This window comes from Octopus sinensis, linkage group LG3, assembly GCF_006345805.1.
Source record: "Octopus sinensis linkage group LG3, ASM634580v1, whole genome shotgun sequence".
Classification (NCBI taxonomy): domain Eukaryota; kingdom Metazoa; phylum Mollusca; class Cephalopoda; order Octopoda; family Octopodidae; genus Octopus; species Octopus sinensis.
The window spans coordinates 143,947,912-143,973,562 of record NC_042999.1 but is presented as its reverse complement, the minus strand read 5'-3'; the positions used below and the strand labels follow the sequence as shown (position 1 = coordinate 143,973,562).

The 25,651-nt window shown below is 36.9% G+C and overlaps 1 protein-coding gene and 1 long non-coding RNA gene across 4 annotated transcripts in view; one reads left to right on the top strand and one right to left on the bottom strand.

Annotated features, from left to right (window-relative positions):
- LOC115209885 (glutamyl aminopeptidase) overlaps nt 1-25,651 on the bottom strand; it is a 336,415-nt gene that overhangs the window by 172,546 nt on the left and 138,218 nt on the right. The window lies entirely within an intron of this gene.
- On the top strand, nt 213-24,438 carry LOC118762619. The gene is made up of 2 exons (XR_004998378.1): nt 213-275; nt 24,346-24,438. It is a non-coding gene; the product is annotated as an uncharacterized LOC118762619 (long non-coding RNA).

Sequence of the window (25,651 nt, the reverse complement as noted above, 5' to 3'; positions counted from 1 at the left end):
TAGAGTCGTTCTGTATCTGCCTTAGGGTGGTGCATTCTATGCATTGTCAACAGTTTCCTTATTTTTCTGTCGAGCTGACATATTTCAGTAATTGACCAGTTAACAATATTGAAACTGTAAGTCACGACTGGTATGGCTAATGCATTGATCGCTTCGATCCTGTTTCTTGCATTCAGCTCTGTCTTGAGTATTGCTCTCACTCTTCGATAGCATTCTCTCTTGATCCTTTCCTTCATCTCTGAATGCCTTATTCCGTTCCCTTCAATTACCCCTAGGTACTTGTAGCTCTCCGCTGGGTCTAGTTCTTTTAGGACATTCTGTTGGTCAAGGTTAACGTTAGATGTTTCTGTCATTTTTCCTTTGATAAAGGTAGCCTTTGCACATTTATCGAGGCCGAATTGCATTCTGATGTCGTCACTGAATTGTTTGACTATCGCTAGTAAGCCCTTGAGTTGTTCGTCATTTTTTGCAAAAAGCTTTAAATCATCCATGTAAACGAGATGATTTATATTTTTATCAAACATTTTATACCCGTACTGCGCGTCATTGAGCAGCTTTGAGAGAGGTATTAAGGATAAACAAAAGAGGAGTGGTGACAGTGAGTCACCCTGGAAAATGTCACACGAAATTTTTACATCACCAGCATTTAGGGATTCATTGTCACTGTTCAGAGTTAGTGTGGTTCTCCATGATCTCATACTTACAGTCAAGAAGTTTCGCAGAGTAGGTGCTATCTTATACATTTCCAGGCATTTCCTAATCCAGCTATGTTGTAGGCTATCAAAAGCCTTTTTATATTATTATTATTATTATTATTATTATTATTATTATGGAGGTAGAAATGTTGCTGTTAATTAACCACTCATCATTCATGAATATATTCAAATGATTTTAGCCGATGACATTCCATTGCTTTTCAGGCATATCGTATCGACAACTATGTTAACTGTGTCAAATTTTTATAGTTTTAAAAATATGTGAGTATGATATGTTGGAGATTTGGTTGCTATTTTTACCAGGTAAAACTACCAGGCAGAGACTTCAAAGTAGGTTTTACCTTTCAAGTGGTCGTGGCGGTAGTAATGGTTATGGTGGAGGTACTGGCAATGTTGTTGGGCGTGATGGGTGTTGTGGTAATGGTATTGATGTTCATGGTAGTAGTGGTGATGATGTTATGGTGACGGTAGAGGTGGTGGAGATTGTGGCGATGTTGAAGATAGCGTAGCGTTGATGGTGATAATAACAATAGTGTTGTTGGTAAGAGTTAATGATGGTGTTGGTGGTGAACGTGATGGTGACCTTGATGGTGATAATGGCAGTTGTGTCGTTGATGCTACTGATTAAGATACTTTCAGTAGCTATGATATTATTGGCGATTGTTGTTGTTGGGGGAACGGTAGTGGTAGTGATGATGAGATGGGGGTTTTTGATGTTGAAGAATTTAGCGGATCGGTTTGTTGTAAACGTCTCTAAGATTAAAAGCTTAGTGGTCGCAATTATGGCAAGGAATTGCAAGTCATTAGTGAATATTCTGTTCTGAAGAACAGATTAGACGTAGATTCTACGTGAAATCCTATTAATTCTTGAACTGAAATTGGTTGACTTTCGCGACAGAAAGCACACATGCGCGCGCGCAGGCACGTATTGCAGGTAATTGTTGCTTTTATTATTGTTGTTGAGTAAATGTGTAGTGGGCATGATGCTTGAAAGGGAATTTGAAAGTAACGTTAGTTGAGCGAGGGAGTCTGAGAGAACTTGTACAAGTTATGATGGTGATGGACGTGGTAGATGTAGATAGGCGATAGAAGCAACATGATGATGCAGTAACAGGCATTGAATTTGACTGCATGTTATATTGGTGTGTGTGTGCGTGTGTATGTGTGTGTGTGTGTGGAGAGAGAGAAAGATATTTAGTATACCGTATGTATGTGAGAGAATTTTTATAAGTACATTTATATATCTGGGTATGTATATACAGCAAATTTTGTTAGTTGAGTTAATCTTAGATTTAACGGAATAACACGCTTTACTGTTTCGGTGATTTGAAGTGATGCCATGAAAATATTTTCTAGATTACTTTGTATGCTTTCATATTATTAAGACTTATTCACATACACTCGCACAATACTAAGGGGATGTAAGTTAGATGTTAAAATAATCAAACGGGTTAGTTATAATATAGTAAGACAAATTATTTACCACCCCAAATATCCGCCATTTAATCACCCTTATCTGTAAAAATATTACATTTTCTGTCTTTAAAGATATATATATATATATATATATATATATATATATATATGCGTGTGTGTGTGTGTGTGTGTGTGTGTGTGCATGCGTGTGTGTGTGTGTGTGTGTGTGTGTTGTTGGAAAAAGATAGATTAATCTCTTTCTAATATGGCAATTGAGAGGTGTACTTTTTTTAAATCTTAGTACTTATTCTATCAGTCGCTTTTGCTGAACCGCTAGTTTACGGGAACGTAAACACCCCAACACCGATTGACAAGCGATGATGAGGGACAAACACACACACATAGATAGATAGGTAGATATAGATATACATCACGCTTCTTTCTGCTTCCGTCTGCCAAATCCACTCACAAGGCTCTGGTTGGTCCAAGGGTATAACAGAAGACACTTGCCCAAGGTTCCACGCAGTGGGAATGAACCCGGAACCATGTGGTTGGAAAGCAAGCTCCAGACCAGACAATCACGCCTACACCTATATATATATATATATATATATATATATATATATATATATATGAATATAAAAATGGAACAAAAGCGCAGTAGAGGACAATAAAACCTTCGGACTGATAGACGATACAAAGGCGGATAGGAGAAAGAACAATTAGAAGGACAGGCAAAAATAGACGGGTCATTCGTGGCCTTCTTTCCTCAATCAAGTTACCAGAAGTCCTTACTCTTTCGGGCATTTACACTTGAGACAGTTCGATCTGGTCCCCCACCCACGTCTAAGCTAAGACCATTAGATTTTTTTGTAAGAAAGCTAGCGAATGTGTATGGCAACAAAGACGAAAAACGGAGAACATGGTACACAATTACGAATAGAAACAACAAGAAAATAACAACAGGTGTCTTTTGACTGAAAACGAATCAAATTGAGCTGACGTGTATGAAGTGAAAACCTAAAGGCAGGAACATAGGAGATGGACATAAGAGATGTTGTCGGTCGGCACTCAGGCCAAGAAAGAAAGATCATGCCTGGTCGGACACCACTCACATGGAAGGAGGAGAAATGGGTAGGGGGAAGCAGGATTGAAGGATTTAAAAAAATAATCAGAAACAAAGGAAAGGTACAGGGGAGATAATCGTGGGGAAAAGTGAGTGTTAGAGAAAGAAAGGACTAAGAGATGTGAGAGTGACAGAGGGGGAGCGAGAAAAAGAAAAGAGGAAGACAGTTTGAGGGGAACTAAAAGATAGAGTAAGAGTCGTATAAAATTTAGATACATACCTACTATAAGGTGAGCAAAAGTGTGTGCGTACCCCGCTATATGTATATATAAATATTAAAAATGAAACAAAAACGCAGTAGAGGACAATAAAACATTCGGACAGATAGACTATACAAAGGCGGATAGGAGAAACAACAATTAGAAGGACAGGCAAAAAAAGACAGGTCATTCGTGGCCTTTCCTCAGTCAAGTTATCAGAAGTCCTTACAGTTTCGGGCAGTTCCGCTTGAGACAGTTCGATCTGGTTTCCCCGCAAAAGTCAAAGCCAAGAGCATTAGATATTTTTGTAAGAAAGCTAGCGAATGTGTACGGCAACAAAGACAAAAAAGCGGAGAAAATGGTACACAATTACAAATACGACTGAGAACGAATCAAATTGAGCTGGCGTGTATGAAGTGAAAGCCTATAGTATATATGTATGTATGTTTCGATATACATATAACACACACACATACACACATATAAATATATATAGTCCCTGTTCAATCTCACCAATGTCCTATTCATGGAGCAAGTTGTACAAATTGTACTCAGACCAACTAGGGCGAACAACATTTAGGATCTCTGCTTCACAAACATTATGGACATCGTCCATGGTGTGAAAGTGACGCCAACATTAGTCTCGGATCAGAACATAATAGAGCTCTCTATGTATGATCCAAAAGTAGCCAGAACATACAGCCTAAAGGATGCACCCAAAATCTCTCCAGTCTGAACTTCCACAAAGCAGACTGGAGATCGATCCAAAAAGAAATCCTCAGATGGGACTGGCCGAAATATCTCTCCACACCAGACATTGATATGAAACTAGAATATTGCATGTCTGTTATGCAAACCATATGCCAGAAATATGTCCCAGATCACAAGACCAGCACAAAAAGGAACAAGATTCCAAGGGAGTGGAAGATCCTCTTGAGACGACGGTCGAAGGTTGCAAATCGCCTCAGCCAACATTTCAAAAGTAGCGAAAGGTCCCGCCTAAAAACATTGATGGAGATTGAAAAAAGCCTGCAACAATACTATGTGAAGGAGAGAGCAGACAAAGAAGCCTGGGGTATAAAATACATTAAGTCAGGCCCAAAGGCCTTCTTTCCTCATGCGAAAAAAACATCCTCAGTACGCTGCAAGATAGGACCCCTCTTCCAAAAGGATGGCTCCCTCACAGATAGTTCAACCAGGATCAGTGAGGTACTGAATGACCAGTTCAAGAGTGTCTTTACCACTCCGTTGGAACATAGACAAGCGAACGAACCAGAGGATTTCTTTGCCGCCTCACCTATAACCAGCGAAGCAGTTACGATGGAATATATCGACATTTGCGAAGAAGATATACTACTAGCCATAGATGAGGTGGATGCAAACTCAACTGCTGGTCCTGATGGTTTCTCAGTAATCCTTCTTAAATCGTGTAAGCATGCCTTGACAAAACCTCTACAGATTCTCTTCCACTGCTTTCTTGCAAATGGCAGGCTGCCAAGCAAGCTGAAAGAGAGAATAATATGCCTAATCCATAAAGGGGAAGCAGAGCAGGTGCCAAAAACTATAGGATTATACCCAACGGTAGTGGGTATAGATATTTAGGGATTTTGGAGCTGGATGACATTCTACACAGAGAAATGAAAGTCAAGATCAGCGAGGCGTATCAAAAATTGGTGAAGATGTGTTAAAATTCAACCTGAATGCCAAAACCTTGATTACCGCAATGAATATCTGGATAGTTGCGGTGGTCAGATATAGTGCGTCCATCCTCAAATGGACTAAGGGGGAAATATAAGCACTGGATAGAAGGGCGAGAAAATTGATGACGCTGCATGGGGTGTTACACTTTAAAACCAACGTAAATAGACTGTGTATGAAAAGAAAGAATGGTGGCAGAGGACTAATTAGTATAGAACATTGTATAAGAAAAGAAAAAGTTATGACGGAGGATGGAAAAGTAACGATACTCTGGAACTATGATTTTCAGACAGATCGTGTAATCGAACACCGTCGGCCGGTGTATATGTATAAACAGCAGAATGTGTGTGCGTGTGTGTGTGTGTGTGTGTACGTGAGTGTAATTTATGCACGTCCATAAATTAGCACGCATGTCGCACCAATTTTAGGAGGACATTCGTCATGATCCGAACTGTATTTTTTTCAAAATATTTTCCCCCGACGCACCAGCGAATAGCGGTAAAAACAAATTTTCGACCATAACTTAACAATTTTCACGGCGGAGAAATCCACCATCGTTTATACAAACATGAGTTAAGTCCCCTGCTAGCGACGGTGTAAAGAGGGGGGAGGGAAAGAGAGAGAGATAACAGATTTTTTAAATTTCTTCTTTTTACTGAGTGATTGACTGGCAAAAACAGACAGACAGGTGTTGTTATGTATGTATGTGTGGATTACTTCAGTCACACACACGAACATGTATGCGTATAAAACACATGTATGCAATGTGCGTGTGTGTTGCCTGTATACATATATATATATATTTTTTTCCCCGGCATGCCCTATATCACCGGGTAGATTTTGCGTCTGCGCAGAGGTTTGAAAAGTCAAGATTTACAAGTTGTTTAGATCAACACATGGTCTAACGCTCTCTGCATCTCGATTTAACAAAGGCGTCTCGCTGATGAAACCGGCCTTAGCAAACATATTATGTCTGTTTTGCTAGAAAGAGGTAGAAACTGATCAGTCCGGGATATATCGTTAATGGTAAATGTTTTTGATTTTCACTCTCGATGAATTTATCCCTTATTTAGGAGCCCTTGATTATATTTCTATATGAATAATATTTTTCTATATGAATAATATTTTGTCTAATGACTAATTCGTCTTTTGTGCTGGGCCACTGGTAGTAATCTATGTTATTACCCTTTTTTGATTATATATATATATATACACACAATATAAACGATTGTCTCCGTTTCTCCACAACTAATTTCCAAATTAGCTGAATCCGTTGCTCTACTCATAGCGATATATAGCTGGTCATGCGTGAACATGGGAGAGAACAGAGGTTACCAGAGCAAAAGACCTACGTATTGACTGTAGACACGCTCCTTCGCAAATGATCAGCTATTATTTTGTAAACAATGTTTCAAAGCTGTTCATGTTTTCGAAAGGAGAGATCTGACTCTCACATCTCTGTGGGAGAAGGTTTATCTCTCTATTCGAACTTACGCAACTTACGTCTGGGTGTTTACAAATTTGCATTTTGTAAACAATGTTTCAAAACTGTCCATGTTTTCGAAAGGAGAGATCTGACTCTTTTCAACCATAACGTCTACCAATTTTGATGTATTTTGTTCAAACTTGATGCCAGAATTACTTAGGATTCATGGGATCTTTGAATGCTTTAAGTTCTCCAAAAACGAAATTAAAAAAAAAAGAATCGATAGGTGGAAAAAAATCGATAAACCGATTCCTTATGGGATTTCCCAATCAAATTGTCTGCAAAATTTCAGCCAAAAGTTTACCAATTTCAACGGATTTCACTCAAATTTGACGTCGATGCTACTTAGTTTGCTTTGAAATAAAGAGCTTGATTAGCTTAATAATCATAACTTAATCTCGAGCAAAGCCGCTATACTGCTAGTATTGAATAAGAGAGACAAATACTGTAAGATCATTGGTATAGCCATACCAAATGACATGAATGTTGTGAGTAAATAGGTTGAAAAAATCACCGAGTACTCCGAATTGAAAGTGGAAATGGCAAAACTGTATGGAATGCGAGATAATAATGTAAAAGTGATACCAGTGGTGATCGGAGCGTTGGGCTCAATCCCATTGAAACTTCAATACTTCTTAGGGCAACTGGAAATCCCATGCAAAACTGATGTTTTGCAAAAAGCAGCCTTATTGGACACAACGCACATCTTAATGAAAGTATTATCTGTCTGAGGTCCTTGTTGTGACTTGTCAGATGACTGAAGACTCCTGTGCATTTTACCTACTGTTACGAAGGAATAATAATAATAATAATAATAATAATAATAATAATAATAATATAATAATAATAATAAACAACTAACTCAGCACCTGAGCAACTGTGGACCTTTATAACAACTAAAGAGGTCAACCACGCGCTACAAAAACTAAGCAACTGGAAGGCAGCCGGGCACGATATGATCCCCAACTTCTGGTTAAAAAATCTGACAGAAACGCATAAAAGCTGGCTGAGAAATTTGATGAAATACTGGCAGAATCAGAGACAATGCCTGAATGGCTCACGGAAGGGAAAACTATCCTAATTCCCAAATCCACTGAAACGGCAAATCCACAAAATTACAGACCAATCACTTCTCTCCCTACAATTTACAAAGCCTTTACTGCAATACTATCGCAGAGAATGATCAAGCATCTAGAAGAAAACAACCTGTTTCTAGAAGAGCAGAAGGGCTGCTGCAAGAGCTCATACCACTGTAAAGATCAACTAATGATCAATAAAGTCATAACTGAAGACAGCCGCAGAAAGAAGAAAGGTCTAAGTAGGGCCGGGATCGATTACCGAAAAGCTTTTGATAGTATTCCCCACACATAGATTCTAGAAACACTTGCTATGAGCAAGGTAGCACCAATAATCATAAAATATATAACACATTTCATGAATAAATTGCAGACAGTGCTACAGCTCCAGCCAAAAGAGGGACTTAAAACACCAAAGCCGACCCCCATTAGAAGAGGTATATTCCAGGGAGACACGCTCTCTCCACTCCTTTTCTATTTGACAGTGACAAATCTATCTGACATGCTAAACAAAACTGGATGCGGATACACTGTTACGGCAAAACAATCAGCCACTTCTTATATAATGATGATCTAAAATGCTACAAATGATAAACAGCTGGAATCATTACTACAGACACTACATAGATTTACCAAAGAAATAAACATGAAATTTGGCTTAGAAAAATGTCCCAAAGCATCTTTGAAAAGAGCAAAACTAGTTGAGTAGCAGCATCAAAATAGATAAAGCAAAAGAAATAAAAGAATTAGACCAAAGTCAGACATACAGATACTAAGAATTAATGAACTAGATACGATACAACACACACAAACATAAGCGAAAATAAAAAGATACCATAGACGAGTTAGATTAACACAGCAAATTGAGCTCAATGCGAAAAACAAAATAATAGGTATCAACACTCTAGCCGTCCCAGTTATAAGTTACAGCTATAATATTCTTAACTGGACACTAAATGAACTCATCAAAATAGACAGGAAAACAAGAAAAATAATGACAGGATTTAGGATGCATCACCCGAAATCTGACATAGAACGTGGTAGAGGACTTATACAGCTAGAAAACTATTAAAGCTATTACAAAATAATCACCATAGGACTACAAAAATACCTAGTTGAAAAGCAAGGAATACTAATACAAATAGCCACAAAACACGAACAAAAAACTGTTTTCAGTCTTTAAGGAAGCTGACAAATTCAAAATAAGAAGCCATAGTACCTAACAAATATGAAGAAAAAAAGAAACAACAAAAGCTATAAAACAACTGAAATCTAAAATAAAACTGGAACAGCAACGAGCCATGATAAAACGATGGCAAGAAAAGCCCCTTCATGGCAAATACTGTTATACTAAACGCGAAAGAAATAGACAAAGCAAAATCTCAACAATGGCTGAGAAGCTCAGATGTCAAAGCAGGTACTGAAGGGTTTTTAACAGCAGCGCAAGACCAAAGCTTCCCCACCAGAAATTACTAAAAACATATCATGAAAAGTAACATAACAAGTAACTGAAGAATATGTGAAGATGGACAAGAAACAATAAATCATATTGTCTCTAGCTGCCCAGTCCTGGCTAAGAAGGAATATATTTACAGACATGACAGAGTTGGGACCTACATGTACTAGAACCTATGCCAACTCTACGGAATAACAAGAGAAATATGATGGTATAGGCACACGCCAGAAAGGGTTACAGAAAATGAGAAAGCAACAATAACATGGGTTATGCCAATACACACAAGTAGAGAAATTAAGGACAAGAGGCCAGATATAGTTGTCAGAGATCATCAGGAAAAGTGCCTTCTAACTGATGTATCAATACCTACTGATGTATCAACTTTCAAAATACAAAAACCTGGAAATACAGGGAATTCGAATGTAGAGTCTAAAAGCAGAAACAATTCCTATCATTAGGTATGATAAAAAATGTTCAGACAAATACATAACAAAATCACCAGGACTTACAAATATATATAACATACAGAAAATTGTACTACTAGGAACTGCACACATCCTACGCAAAACACTTTCAATACAGTAACCATAAGAGCAAAACAGCAAACCACAGCACATTCCCAAAGCACACAGAGCTGCGCTTGGTAACGAAGTTTTATAAAAATAAAACTACTGAATAATGATGATGATGATGATGATAATAATACATAGCATTAGAGCGGAAGAAAACAACATAGCATGGTATGTGAAAAATGTCATAGAACCACTATTATTGGAAGTAAGAAGGTTAAGCTTGTATAGGATGTAAGATAAAGCATTGTACAAGGACTTGAGAAAGAATGAAACTGAAAATAGGTGGATAAAGAAAAGAATGCATGGAAATTTCATAGTGATGTTAAAGATAAGACAGGCAGAGAAAATAGATGGCTATGGATGACTAAAAGTGAATTAAAACCGAAAACAAAGGCTCTAATGTGTGCTGCCCAAGAGCAAGCATTAAGAACCAACCACATCAAATACAAAATAGACAACACATAAGAAAGTGATAAGTGCAGAATGTGTTAACAAAATGGTGAAACCATATGACATTACCAGTAAATATAGGCCACTAGCACAGAAAGAATATAAGAGACGTCATGACAGTATAGCAAAGATTTCCCCTTGAACACTTTGAAACAAGTACGAACTTGAGAGCGCAAAAGGTGGTAAGAACATAGGCCCAAAGGCATCATAGAAAACGATAATGCAAAGATCCTATGGGATTTTATGATTCAGTGCGACCATGAGATAGAGAATAGGAAACTAGATATAGTTTTAATTGAGAAAGAAAGCAGACGATGCTGGATCATAGATATAGCATGTCCAACTGACAACAAGGTATACGATAAGGAAGAAAGAAAAGTCGATAGATATGCCAGGTTAGCGTGGGAAGTTAAGAAGTTATGGTCGCTGAAAATGGTGGTAGTAGTACCAATAATTGTCGGAGCCCTGGGAACGATGAGTAAAAATCTTGAGAAGTATGTCGAACAAATAGGAGTGCAATAAGGGTGGAGCACTTGCAAAAAGCAGCACTGCTTGAAACCGTTCGAATAGTACGGATGGTGCTCGAAAAATAAGGGGTGTTACCTTAGTTCACTGGTAGTGAACAACTGGCACTGTAATACATCTCCAGCAATAGAAGCTGTGCAAAGACAATAAATAATGATAATAATAATAATAATAATAATAATAATAATAATAATAATAATAATGATAATAATAATGATGATAATAATAATAATAATAATAATAATAATAATAATAACTTCTGATCTTAACTGATTGGAAGCTTCTGATCTTAACTGATTGGAAGTGTTATCATGTACATTGTTTTGTCTTGGTATAAAAGATGGGCTACAGCAAATATTCTGCTCAATACCACAGACTTGCTTGTCAGTTGTTTGACCTTAACCAGTTGAGCATGTCCCTTAGTGGCTGATGATATGTGCATCTCTGTTCACGAGCAGAAGTAGTGGGGGAGCATCATAGCCATGTGTTGAGAGGGATTCTTTGGGGTTTGATTAATTCACCTCTGGAAACATGGGTGGTTCTTTCAACATCCTTAAACAACCCTAATTGAGGGACCTTTTGAGCGGGATGGGCTACTCAACCTGAAGAAAATTCTAACTGGGCCCCACCTGCAAGGTCATGTGCTGTTTATCTTGATATGAGATCACCATGTCGCGCACATATGGTTGTGATGCATGTGCCTGGTGTACCCTTATCAGACAGGTAGTCATGATGGGTATATTGGGCTTCGTATATTTTACCCCAGTGTCACTTTGATGGCATGAACTGCTCTCTCACTCAATAATAATAATAATAATAATAATAATAATAATAATAATAATAATAACAAAACAATGTACATGATAACAGTTCCAATCAGTTAAGATCTCGTGGCTTCTGATCTTAACTGATTGGAAGTGTTATCATGTACATTGTTTTGTCTTGGTATAAAAGATGGGCTACAGCAAATATTCTGCTCAATACCACAGATTTGCATGTCAGTTGTTTGACCATAACCGGTTGAGCGTGTCCCTTAGTGGCTGACGATATGTGCATCTCTGACCACGAGCAGAAGTAGTGGGGGAGCATCATAGCCATGTGTTGAGAGGGATTCTTTGGGGTTTGAATAATTCACCTCTGGAAACATGGGTGTTTCGTTCAACACCCTTAAACAACCCTTATTCAGGGATCTTTTGAGCGGGATGGGTTACTCGACCAGAAGAAAATACTAACTCTTTTTGCTAGTTTATTTTGTCTCTATGTCTTATATCATGGTGTGATATGAACATTTTAGGTGGTTTTTCAGAGTCAGGGTTTGACTGCTATTTCCGCATGGTGGTGTCTCTCAGATACCCTTATTTATAGTTGTGAAAAATTATTACCTATGTATGGTATTTATTCCCATGCTGGCCACTTGATAATATCGATATTTAAATATCGATACTATGCTTATTTATATATATATATATATATATATATATATATATATTTGAGTAGTTGAATGAATTATCTTATTAAGGATAATTCGAATTAACCGATACCTGGGTAGCAAATTCACATCAGAAAAAACACGGTTGAAGTTACGTGCCTAGGGCATAGATTACGTGCTTTCGTGTGGAAGACGAGGGAAAGTCCAAGAGAAAAGGAAGACGGAGGAAAAAATCGCCAACGATCCACATGTGGTTACATTTTGAAATGACCGGAAGGGAATGGATGAAGATAAAGACAGGAGAATATTCGAGAAGGAGGTATCTGTGTGAAAGTGTGGGTATGTGCATACGCGCAAGTCTGCGTGTATGTGTGTTATAGCATGTGTGGGTATGGGTGTGTGGTGTTTGTGTGGTGTTCGTTGTTTCTGTGTATGTGTGAGAGAACTTCGTGTCTTTTAATGTTGTAGGAAGAATTCAGCAGCATGGTAATAGGAGTGGTGGTCCTTTGTGCAATTGTGTGTTTCTTCGCATGTGATTAGAGGAATGGTCAGTAAAAAGGTGTTTGACTGGCAGTTTGAAGTATGTGTGTGTTATGCATGTGTGCGTGTATCTATATGTTGTGTGCGTTTGTTTTGTGTGTGGTGTATGTGCATGCGTCTGTTTGTGTGCGTGAGTGAGCGTGTATGTGCGTGTGTGTGTGCGTGTGCGTGTGTTATATATATATATATATATATACATATATATATATATATATATATATATTATATATATATATGCGAACTTTAGGTTAATTAAAATAAGCGTGTGACATATTCAGCTTCTAAAGGTAAATTTGCAAAAACACCATATCTGCCAAATGTTGCTCTCTGTCAGATTCCCAAACACTGTGTTCCTGGATATTTGTCTTCCTCAATGGGAAATACCGACGCGAGATAACTCTGGCATATTTAAAGCCGAAGTGGAAATCATCTGCCCTATGAAGATCGATGTGTTTAGAAAAATTCAAGAGAAAGGAGACATTTGTGATGACGAGTTTGCAAATCCAGTACCCAAGATACACTTTCAGCTTCATACATATTATTATTATTGGAGCAACAACATTCGTACCAACCCATCTGAAGCAAAGTTCGGGGGTGGGGCATGGAAATGCTTAATTCATACATTACAAATGAACATGATATCTGAGACTATAAGAATCTGCAAGTGAATCTATTCAATTCAGGTGATTCCGCCCTATTCAAAGATGGAACTAGTACCTTACTTCATCTTTTGCTCGGAAGTCTCCTCGAAACCTCACCTATGGAACAGGTAACTGACATTATCTTTTACCTAGGATTTTATTAACTCTTCGATCATGGAAATACAAACACATCTATCTTTTACCCTCGACATTCCTTGGTCTCTCGATTGGATAAATTAAGTACCAGTTACGCACTGGGGTCGATGGAATCGACTTAATACCTATGTCTGTCCTTGTTTGTCCTCTCTATGTTTAGCCCCTTCTGGGTAATAAAGAAATAGGTATTCTACATTTCTATAGAATATCGTCGATTGAGGATAGTCTACATTTCTATACTTTCTTATTTCTCTCTCTTTCTCTCTCTCTCTCTGATGACAGGATACTTAGCTAGCGTGGAATTCTTTGCTCAAAATCATATGATCCACATGCTGCACTATTCTAGAAATAGCTGTAGGAGACTTTACGTGTTTTTAAAAACTATTCTGCACTATGTTTATATTATAAATTAAATGTTCAAGATTGACACCAAGTGTTTTGTTTGTTCATTATCTGTTGTAATGTACACACACACACACACACACGCACGCACTTGTATATGGCATGTGTGAGTGTTTGTGCCCATGTATTTAAGTGTATGTTTGTGCCATGTATTTAAGTGCATGGCAATGTTTTATAAGGGTTAAATTTTTAACAAATATTAATATATTCACAACTGCTTGATGTAAATTCCATCGTGCATGTTATAAATATGTATGAACAAAACTAAAAATTATAGTACAACAATAACCATTGACAATGAAAACAATACACGAAAATAGCTAATCTTGTTAAACAAAATAAAAATTGTTTCTTTGTTTTCATGAAGAAAACTAATATTAAAATATACAAACACCACCTAATTATAAATTTATGATTTCATACGAAGAGGGTGAACGACAAAAATGGCAGAAAATAACGAATATGAAAATAAATAATTAGATATGCAATACAAATAAATTTGTTAAAAGCTATAAAGCTATCCAAACTTCATTCCCTTTGTGTCAAAAGATTGCTCTAAGCAAATAATTCCCACCCTCATTGTTTCTTTGATAAATAATTATTCAAGAGATTGAAAGACTAGTTTGAATATGTCGTCTTCCATTATCTATCTATCTATCTATCTATCTATCTATCTATCTATCTATCTATCTATCTATCTATCTATCTATCTATCTGTCTGTCTGTCTGTCTGTCTGTCTGTCTGTCTGTCTGTCTGTCTGTCTGCCTGCCTGCCTGCTTGCCTGTCTGTCTGTTTGTCTGCTTTCTGTCTGTCTTGTGCTATCTAGACCCACTTTTGTGTCTGTCACTTTCTCTGTTTTCTCACCCCCTTTTTCTCTTTCTCCCCCCTCTCTCTCTTACTCATAGACGCCGACTCACATACACAACCGCACTCACACGTATACATAGAGTCTCTCATATACAAAGGTTTGTATGGTTCAATCATTTTCCCAATTCTTTAGTGGAACACAAAGAGAAAAGATACATACAACGCAATGAACTATTCATATTCAGTTGCGTTGTGATATGTGTGTATGCTTGTGTGAGTGTGTGCGTGTGAGTGCCTGTTGTGTATTTTTATCGCTTAATTTTAACAAGTGAAAATAGAGAAAATGATTTTATTAATGAATTCTGTAGTCCCCGTAATTATTCCTGAATATATACGTATGTATATAAACATACATACATACATACATACATACATACATATATATATATATATATATATATATATATATATATACATATATAATATATATGTACACACATGTGAGTTTTTGTCTCTGTGTTCGTGTATGTATGCATATACATACATATATACATCATATATGTGTGTGTATATATATATATATATATATATATATATATATATATAATATACATACATACATACATACACACATGGCCTGCGACTTCCATTTATTTTCTTTCCTAACTAACCTTAATATGAAACATGAAATGCATTACCATGTCTCAGGGCTTTGTTTTCACTATCTTCAATTTTCAATGAATGTGTATTCACAGCAAACACTGAATGGCTGAGCTGTAGAAGATTAAAACAATTAGCTTATTTTGCTGAAGGGACAAAACTATCAGCATCTACTACTACTACTACTACTACTACTACTACTACTACTACTACTACTACTACCACCACCACCACCACCACCACCACCACCACCACTACTACTACTACTACTACTACTACTACTACTACTACTACTACTACTACAACCGCCCCCACCACCACCACCACATCAGAATTAAAGTTCACATCGAAGAAAATTCACGTTCATTTTAATTGTTACTTCTGTTAATAGTCATGTTATTGTATCAAGGGGATCAATATTTAAACGTTTCCAGTTGAAAATTCAGCATTGTAACTTTGGTGATATTTTAGATATGTTATCGATTTAATCCATTACATCTGTTCACTTCAGATACTCAAGAGAATGATGGCGGCATGACGCGAATTGATGACCTTTTAGACTGTTATTTCGACAAGTTGCCCTGCTGGGGGATCGAAAATAGATCCATGAGTGAAATTCTTATCCACTCGGCTGCGTCCATTTGATTTCTTACATTTACCCAAGACTTTCGACATGTAACAATAGCGGGTGGTTAAAATAGATCGAATCAAATTATAGTATATTACATTGACGCACAGGAATAAAATAGAAAATCATTTCCTTTCGAAGCCAGAATTTGAACTCCCAACATAGAATAATAGGAGTAAATTGTCTAAGATTTCTAACTGATTTCCTAGGGTCTTCCTTTCTACTGATTTTAAATTTCAGGCCTTGGCGTCTATGAGCTTTCATGCAGCTCTTACAGATATCTGTACTTATACATCAATATAATCAATATTTCGCAACAGAAAGTGGTACGTCAGAGATAAATTGTGCTGGAGATCAGAATCCACAATTTTATTCGCATCTCCGGCTGAATAATTTTCACTTAACTTCTACTGATAATGTTTATGGTGAAAGATATCAATGTCATGAAAATTTGATAATATGGTTAGAAATACTGTAGTTGTGTGTCTATGCAAGAAGTAATCTTCCAATAAAACCGTACCTAAATACCAATTTCTGTGAATCACTGGATGTTTAGAAAATATACATATAAAAATACATTAAATAAATTTAGTGAATTCTTATACAGGCATGAAGTTAAAACCTATTCGGGTAGCTTTCTTTGCGTTTAAGAGTCGATTGTATCAGTTCCAAGAACTTAACTGGTTCTTAATCATTTGGCTCTGAAAAGATAAAAGCAGACTTAACACTGGCAAGATTTGAACTCAAACAGTAATGAGACGTGATTAAGTATTTCGATTGGCAGAATTGGTAGATCACTGGATGAACTACCTTCTAATATTTAGTTCCGTGTCTTTAGATTCCGAATTCAAATCTAGCCAAGAACAGCTTTGCCTTTCATTCTTCCTGCTTCGATATAATTAATTAAAAGTGAAATACTCGGGTGAATTTCTATTCCTGGAGTGCATTTTTGATATGAATAGAAATGTTATAGAAAACAAGACAAGGTAGCACATTAACATAAACTGCATCTGTTTTACCCGTAGAGGGAGGGTAGTCTCTTGTGGCCAAAGAATGATGGTTACGAGTTGTCGAAGTGATCGTAGAGTAACGTGGGAGGAAGATTAGAACGCACCAACCCGCTCCAGGAATTGGAACAAAGATCTCGCGATCGTGAGTGCGACACCCTAACCATTAGGCCATACACCCTCGCGGTAACCCATGTAGTACTGAACTATATACCCCTTATCATCCACTTGGTTGAGTAGCTCACCGAGAATTCAGAATCTTTACCGGGTCAGCATGTGACTGTAAAATTCTATATAAAGCGTTTGTCCTTCCGCATTGAAAACCTAAATATCAGATGTCTCACCCCAGAACTACTAAATAATTACATTGACCACATAAATGTTCTTGCTGTGTGAAATTACATGTGAACTAAGCTCTTTATCACTTACCGTTAAGTAGTTCTTCCTGTTTATCTCCAGAACTGATTCTAAATATAACTACCAATTGGTCAGTATACTTTTCTTGTCTTAGTTTAAAATAAATATTATGATACAATTAGCATTTTATTTCGGTCAAGAAGGCTTGTAACAGGCTATTTCAAATACGGTTTATATACAACTTTATCAGCTGCCTGCTCTAGTTATTTTAGTTGCCTTCCTAGTTGCTCTGATCGTAAAGATCTGTGACCATAGTATTCCATTTAAAGTCATCCATTCAATTTTTTCAATCACATATATCTATGGTTATATTCAGTGCGCTCTTCATTTTCAAAGATAATGTGTTGTACGTTTCATATGTTTAAAGAATATTTTGCCGGTATTTCAAGGTCGAGCAACCCATAGAGGCTCTCACACTGGTTCATATGTTAGTTGTTTATATTGGCCTGTGTAGTTGCTTTATTATTATATTATGATGTTATACTTATTGAGCATCCTTTTACTAATTACCCAATTTAGCTAACTGAAAATTGTATTAATGTCTAATACGATCCATACAATAATGTCTAATACGATCCATATCGTGAGAAGTGGGAAAAGAGTGCATAGACCCATACACGCATATGTATTACAAGGATTCCAGTTGATCCAATCAACAGAACAGCTTGCTCGTGAAATTAACGTGGAAGTGGCTGGGCACTCCACAGTCATAAGTACCCTTAACGTAGTTCTCATTGAGATTCGGCGTGACACAATGTGACAAAGCTGGCCCTTTGAAAAACAGGTACTACTCATTTTTGCCAGTTGAGTGAACTGGAGCAACTTGAAATAAAGTGTTTTGCTCAGGAACACAACGTGTCGCCGGGAATCGAACTCATGACCTTATGATCGTGAGCCGAATACTCTAACCACTAAGATAAATGTATATATATATATATATATGTGTGTGTGTGTGTGTGAGTGTGTGTGTGTGAGTGTATGCGTTTGTGCATATATATATATATATATGTGTGTGTGTGTGTGTGTGTGTGTGTGTGTATATTACACGTATGTCTCAATAAACAACTATGTTCCAGTTTTGTCTTTTTTATATTATATTTTTCGTATTTTCTTGTTATTTTGAAGCAGCTGGTTTGGAATAGTGGAGCACTTAAATCTATATCCTATTTTCTAGACGTTCAAAGATTCCTTTTTTATAGAATTGAATTGAATATATTTTGCACTTGTATTGATTCATTATGCTATTTCTGACTGAAATTTTGTTAATTTTCCCTCAAAATGTTTTTTGAGCATTAGCATCATGCATCAACAGTCATGTGTTGATTTGTTTGTCACGGGAAAATTTTGACCGTTCGGTTTTTCAATGGCAGAAGTTTTTGGTGTGTGTAAGTATAAATTTTGGCATAGTGTCGCAATATGAATATAATTTTCATAATTAATCTTCTACACATGAATGATATTCTATAAAGTATGCATTTTCTTCCAGTATTTTCCTATTTAATTTCGCTTTGTAATGTGTGTAGTAATATTGAGCAACAGCTCCTCATCGCAATACTATACCAAACTGGAAATCACCTGCGTTCACAGTAAGATAATGTATCACTCTTAAAAATATCACAAATGAATATAGTTATATACAACGCTTTCTTACTGACTATACAAAGAATAAAATAGCAGCAGGTTGATAAAGGCAAGAAAGTGCTAATATACAAGCCGAAAGAAAGTGTAGGGAGTCCGTATTTAATTTGTATAGCTTTCTGAAACAGGCACAGAAAATCATACGTTAATGTTCCACACCCTTAGCTCTTGGAGTTTCTGAGATCCACTCGCAGCGGCGGTGGTGGTGGTTTATGTGTGTATCAAGGACACAATTAACAACTTTTTAGGAAAAGCAATGAGATTGTGGAAAGTAGAACTAAAATACGGAAGTGAATCATTAAGAAGTGTGAAAATATGGAGGGAGATTTTTCAGGGAGACTCGTTTTCGTCATTTTCGTGTCTGAGAAAATCAAGGCCTCCCTATGAGCTTGCGAAAATCAGGGTGAAATCAAATCATCTGACGCACACACAAACACACGCACACACAAACACACACACAAAAACACACACAAATACACACATACATACATATACATGCATACACACACGCGCACACACTAACACACACACACATACATACACATACGAATTAGAAGCAGTGCTAGTGTTGTAAACATTATCGACCGCACACACTCAATATATGTCTTTTGTTTGTTCCCCGATTTGCTGTGGTATAGCGCCTGAGGGACGACTCCCTCATTGCGCCCGGTGTTAAAACATCTGGAAGTCATAGACAGGCAAGACATCTCGCTCCTGATAACATTCAGGTGTGATAGATTACGATATTTCGCCATTTTTGTGGCTTATCAACATCACGTATCTGAATCGAACCGGAGATGAATCGAATCGTCAGTGTCTGACTAAATATATATTTCTTTACTACCCACAAGTGGCTAAATACAGAGAGGACAAACAAGGACAGACAAAGGGATTAAGTCGATTACAACGTCCCCAATGCGTAACTGGTACTTAATTTATCGACCCCGAAAGGATGAAAGGCAAAGTCGACCTCGGCGGAATTTGAACTCAGAACGTAACGGCAGACGAAATACGGTTAATGTAAAAACATTATTTGTTAGTATGCCACGATGATGTATATATAAGATTAAATCGAGTAACGAATTAAATGCAGCGCTAGTGTTGTAAACATTATCAACCATACATATTTAATGTATATGTTTAGTCTGTTCGTCGGTTCGCTGCGATATAACGCCAAGGAGACGATTCCCTCATTACGCTGGGTGTAATAATAATAATAATAATAATAATAATAATAATAATAATAATCCTTTTTATTAAAGGCACAAAGCCTGAAATCTTGGGGAAGGGGACTAGTCGATTGCATCGACCACAGTGTTTAACTGGTACTTAATTTATCCACCCTGAAAAGACGAAAGGCAAAGTCGACCTCAGCAGAATTTGAACTCAGAATATCAAGGCGGACGAAATACTGTTAAGAATTGTGCTCGACGTGTTAACGATCCTGCCTGCTCACTGCATAGTAATGATGATGATGATGATGATGATGAGGGCTAAAGACAGAGAGTGAAGGGTTTATCAGATCAGAGTGAAGGGTTTGAAGATCAGAGCTTACTGACTCGGAACTATCAAGCCAATGTGATGAGAAATGGTGTAGACCTAAATGCCGATACTGCAACGATGGAATAGAAACAGTCGACCACCTAATCTCTAGACGTAAGGTTTTAGCACCTGTAGAGTACAAATCAAAACATGACAGAGTTGGCCAATGTTTACACTGGATAATGTGTCGGCATTATAAAATCAAAACTGCTGACAAATGATACAAGCACACCCTGAGGCTGTAACTGACGGAGAAATGTAACTATTCTGAGGGAGTTCCCAGTATGTACAGACTGGACCATCAAGGCAAATAAGCCAGATATTGTTATGAAAAACAAAAGCAATAAAATCTGTTTATTGATTGACACGAGCATACCCTGTGACCATAATATCTCAGTAAAAGAATTTGATAAGCTCAGAAAATATAAAGATCTGCAAATCGAAATCGAAAAGATGTGGCATCTCAAAACGATTAAAATACCAGTGATTGTAGGAGCATTTGAAATGATCAAAAAAGGAACTGAAATTTATTTAAGAATGATACCTGGCTTACCATCCATGCATGAAGTGCAAAAGATTGTCTTAACTGGTACGTCACACGAATTGAGAAGAAGCTGTAAATTTTCTTTTCATTTCCCCACTTTATTTTATTTGTTTACTTTTCTTTTTCTTATTTTTTATTTTTTGTCTCTGTCTTCCCTTTTTTCTCTGTCACATGACTTTGTAAATGAACAATCTGGTGTGCTTGTTTTAATGGCCTACGAATGTATACAGTACGTTTATCTGCCCTGGGTGTCAGGAAGACACTCGACAAGAAATGGAAACAGAATTGAAAGAAGATGCTAATAATAATAATAATAATAATGATGATGATGATGATGATGATAATGATAATCATTAGGGTTGTTGATTCAGGTACCAGCTATTAAGATTTGGAGTAGCGGGTGTTAGTCGATACCATTGGTTCCAGACTTTTACTGTTATTCTATTTTATGAACTTGGAAAGATGTAAAAGCAAAATTGGCCTTGGTAAAATTTGAACTCAGGACATAAAAGAGTCAGAATATGTGCTACAAGACATTTTGTTAGACGATGAGGATTTCTTGCATTGGCGCTAGACTAAAATTTTTAGGGAACAGAACAGTCGATTATATTGTTCCTAAAACTTTATTGATACTAATCTTATCAACCCAGCATTGATAATAGACAAAGTTGACTTCAGCGGTGTCTGAACTCGGAATATAAAAGGTAATGGAAAATATTGCGAGGCAGTTGTTCTACTAATCTACTGCTCTTAATAATAATTTATTTCTTTGGCACAAGACCACACATTTATTTTTCCTTTTGGGGTGGGCAGGGTGGCGAGCACAGCAACAGTCGATTATACCGACCACAGTATTTTAGCTATGCTTGTTCTGTCTATACACCCGTAAAGGTTAAAGCAAAGTTGATTACAGCAGTAATTCAATTCAGAAAGCAAAGAGAGGTAAATTATTACTAGAGGGCATTTCCCTCTTCATCACCGAATCTGCTAATCCAGCAGCCGCCGCTACGTGATAATGCAACCGATGCATATTCTTTGGTTGCTAATGACAGAGTATTACGTGCAACTATCTGATCTGATAGAAATGGCTGCCAAATCACCCTTCAATCACAACAGCGAAGAGATTTGGAAAATGTAGTCTTACATACACTAGGTTTAAAAGTAAATATAAACAGAGGTTGTCATGGCTAGAAAACCTTTGATCATAAGTTTTCTCAGTCAAATAGGAGTAACAATAACAACGACAACAACAAACAAGCAAATAATGATTAAACAAACATTTCCCTGGCAGGAAGAAAAGGAAACTGATATAAACTGAGCATATTCGTAAGTTAGAAATCCCCCTCTTCTTCTTCACCTGATGCTTCCTTCTCATCATTATTACTTTCATCATCATTAAGTATTTGGCATATTTCCAGATGCTGAACAAATGAGAGGCGCATCAAATGTGCCAAATCATATGTAAACGGTGGCTGAGTGACCTACAGTTAAAGAATATTAGAAGGAAGCTACAGCCTAGACAAACTGAAAAAACAGCTGGAAAAACAAAAAATATAACAGTAATTATATGGAAATTAGCATAGAAATAATAGTAACAATAGCAGCTGTTATAATTATAACGATATCTACATCATGTTCATCATCATCATCATCATAATCGCAAACATTATGATGAAAATGGTGGTGGTGGTGATGATGATGATGATGATGATGATAGCAATGATATTATGTTTAACTTTTACTTGGTATTTGTACAAGTTGACTCCAAGTCTCACTCAGAGACCTGAAGAGACAAGTTAGAATTTCAAGTTGGTGTTATGATTAGGGTGCCATATATTTGGTTTTGCACAAATTATTGTTCTAGAGAGTGTCTAAGAAAACATAAGAAAATGATAAGTTTGTTTGAAAATTTGGGATTACATACAGAGTATTTTACGTAGGCTATGGTAGTTCTCATGAACACTAATTTTTGAATTTCTTCCATTTTTTGCCTGGTATCTGACCTAGGTACCAACCAGTCCCTTTTCCTATCCTTCCTGGGGCACCTATAACAACAGGTATTGTTTTAGTCTTCAGGTTCCACATTTTGCCAATTTCTATTTCAAGATGTTTATACTTGCTCAGTTTTTGGTAGGTCTTGAGAGATACATTTACGTCGATTGGGACAATCATATCAATGAGGAGGCATAATTTCTTTCTGAAGTCATTCAATATAATGTCTGGCCTATTCGCATCTCTCTTTCTATCAGTTTGAACTGTGAAGTTCCAGAGGAGTGAGATGGGATCACTTTCAATTACTGGAAGTGACTTGTGTTCCCTACAGTTTTTATCATGGGGCAGGTCCAGGTTTTTGCAAATTATCCAATTAATACATTATGCTGGTCTATCATGCCTGTTGAGATCTGTAGGCGCAAGAAGACTGCACATGGAGACAACATCATTAATGGTTTCATTTTGTTGTTTACATACACGACATGTGATACTGCTGTTCTTTAATATGTTGGCCTGGTAGTTCCTTGTAGGTAGGCATTGATTTGGGGCTGCTATGATAAACCCTTCTGTTTTCGATTTTAAGCCAGAAGACACTAACCATTAATGCATAAGGGATTTGTCAACATCGGCGCTATTAGCTCTCTTTGGGTATTTGCCACTGAGAAGTTTTATCAGTAAGAATATCTAAGCCTGCAGATTTAGCACAGACTTTCATACGTTTAGTTTTTTCTGTGCTTGTTTCCAGCACGTCTAATTCTGGGACTTGTATTTCGAATTCACTTAGATATTCCTTTGCCTGTTTTGTTACTGAGTATGATACTTTCTTGTTTTCATGCTTTAAGAAGGTTTTAACATCCAGTCATCAGAGTTTTTCAAGCAGGTGTTTAGGCCAATTGTGGCAATCTCCATTGTTAATTCCAGTTGTAAATGTGCACAGACACCCTCTTTTCTTGGCAGTAATGTCGTTCTATATCTGCCTTAGGGTGGCGCATTCAACAATTTTCGTATTTTCTGTCAAGATTACAAATTTCAGTAATTGACCTGTTAATGATTTTGAAAGTGTAAGTCACGACCGGTATGGCTAAATTATTGACCGCTTCGATCCTATTTCTTGCATTCAGTTCTCTCTTGAATATTGCCCCTACCCCGCGATAACATTCGCTCCTGATCCTTTCTCTCATCATTGAATGTTTGGTTCCATCATCTTCAAATATCCCTAGGTATTCGTAGCTCTCTGCTGGTTCTAACTCCTTTCTGACATTCTGCTGGTCAAGATTAACATTGGATGTTTCTGTCATTATCCCTTTGATAAAGGTAGCTTTTGCACATTTATCGAGGCCAAATTGCATCCTGATGTCATCACAGAATTATTTAACAATCGCTAGTTAGCCCTGTAGTTGTTGGTCATTTTTTGCAAAGAGCTTTAAATCATCCGTATAAATGAGATGATTTATATTTTATCAAACATTTTATAGCCGTATTGTACATGATCGAGCAATTTTGAGAGAGGTATTAAGGCTATACAAAAGAGGAGTGTTGATAGAGAGCAACCCTGGAAAATATCACATGAAATTCTTACATCTCCCTCATTGAGAGATTCATTGTCACTGTTCAAAGTCATGGTGGTTCTCCATGATCTCATACTTACAAAAAGTTTCGCAGAGTAGGTGCTATTTTAAAGATTTCCAGTCATTTCTTAATCCAGCTATGTCATAGACTATCAAAAGCATTTTTATAGTCTACCCAGGCTATCGACAATATTTTGTGTCGTTTGTGATAATCTTCCAAGATCATTTTATTGATGAGTAGCTGATGTTTACAACCATTGGACCCACGTTTACATCCTTTTTGCTCATTAGGTAACATTCCACATTCAATTAAAAAAACATAGATATATTCAGTCAAGGCAGATGTTAGTATTTTGTACATTTTTGTTAAGCAGGTTTATAATTATTTGGTTCCTAACTTGTTCAGTTTCCAGGAATCTATTCTACTTAGATCTTGTCTTAAAGACTTCGCTTTATTTAGTAGTCTCCTTTTCCACATTTGCACTTTTCTAATCTTTCCTTGTGGAATATCTAACCTCCTCCATAGATCAATAAGTTAGTGTCACCTTTATTTTTAGTATCTATCCTACTGATAACAGAATCTACTTTCCCTAGTCATATCTAGCAGCTTCCTTCTGTTGGTACTATTTTATTCTGGCAATCTTTCTCTTTCTTCTTTACTCATTGCTTCCTGCAACTCATCTAAAATCTTCTGATCTTCCTCAGTTAAATCGCTGGTTTCAGTTGCCGCTTCCTGATTGGCACTGCTATTATTATTTTTTTCCTTTAGGCTCTTCTTTGGTTTGAACATCTTTTATGATGTTGTCTTTCCGACTGCCTGCTCTTTCTTTTCTAGTTCTCTTGTGGTCTCTTCCACATCCAATTCTGTCATTCACTTTCTTCTCCTAATAGCATTAGATTGGTCTTCTGGTCTCTGTTCAGTCACTTTAAACATATCCTTCTCTACCCAAAGTGTTAA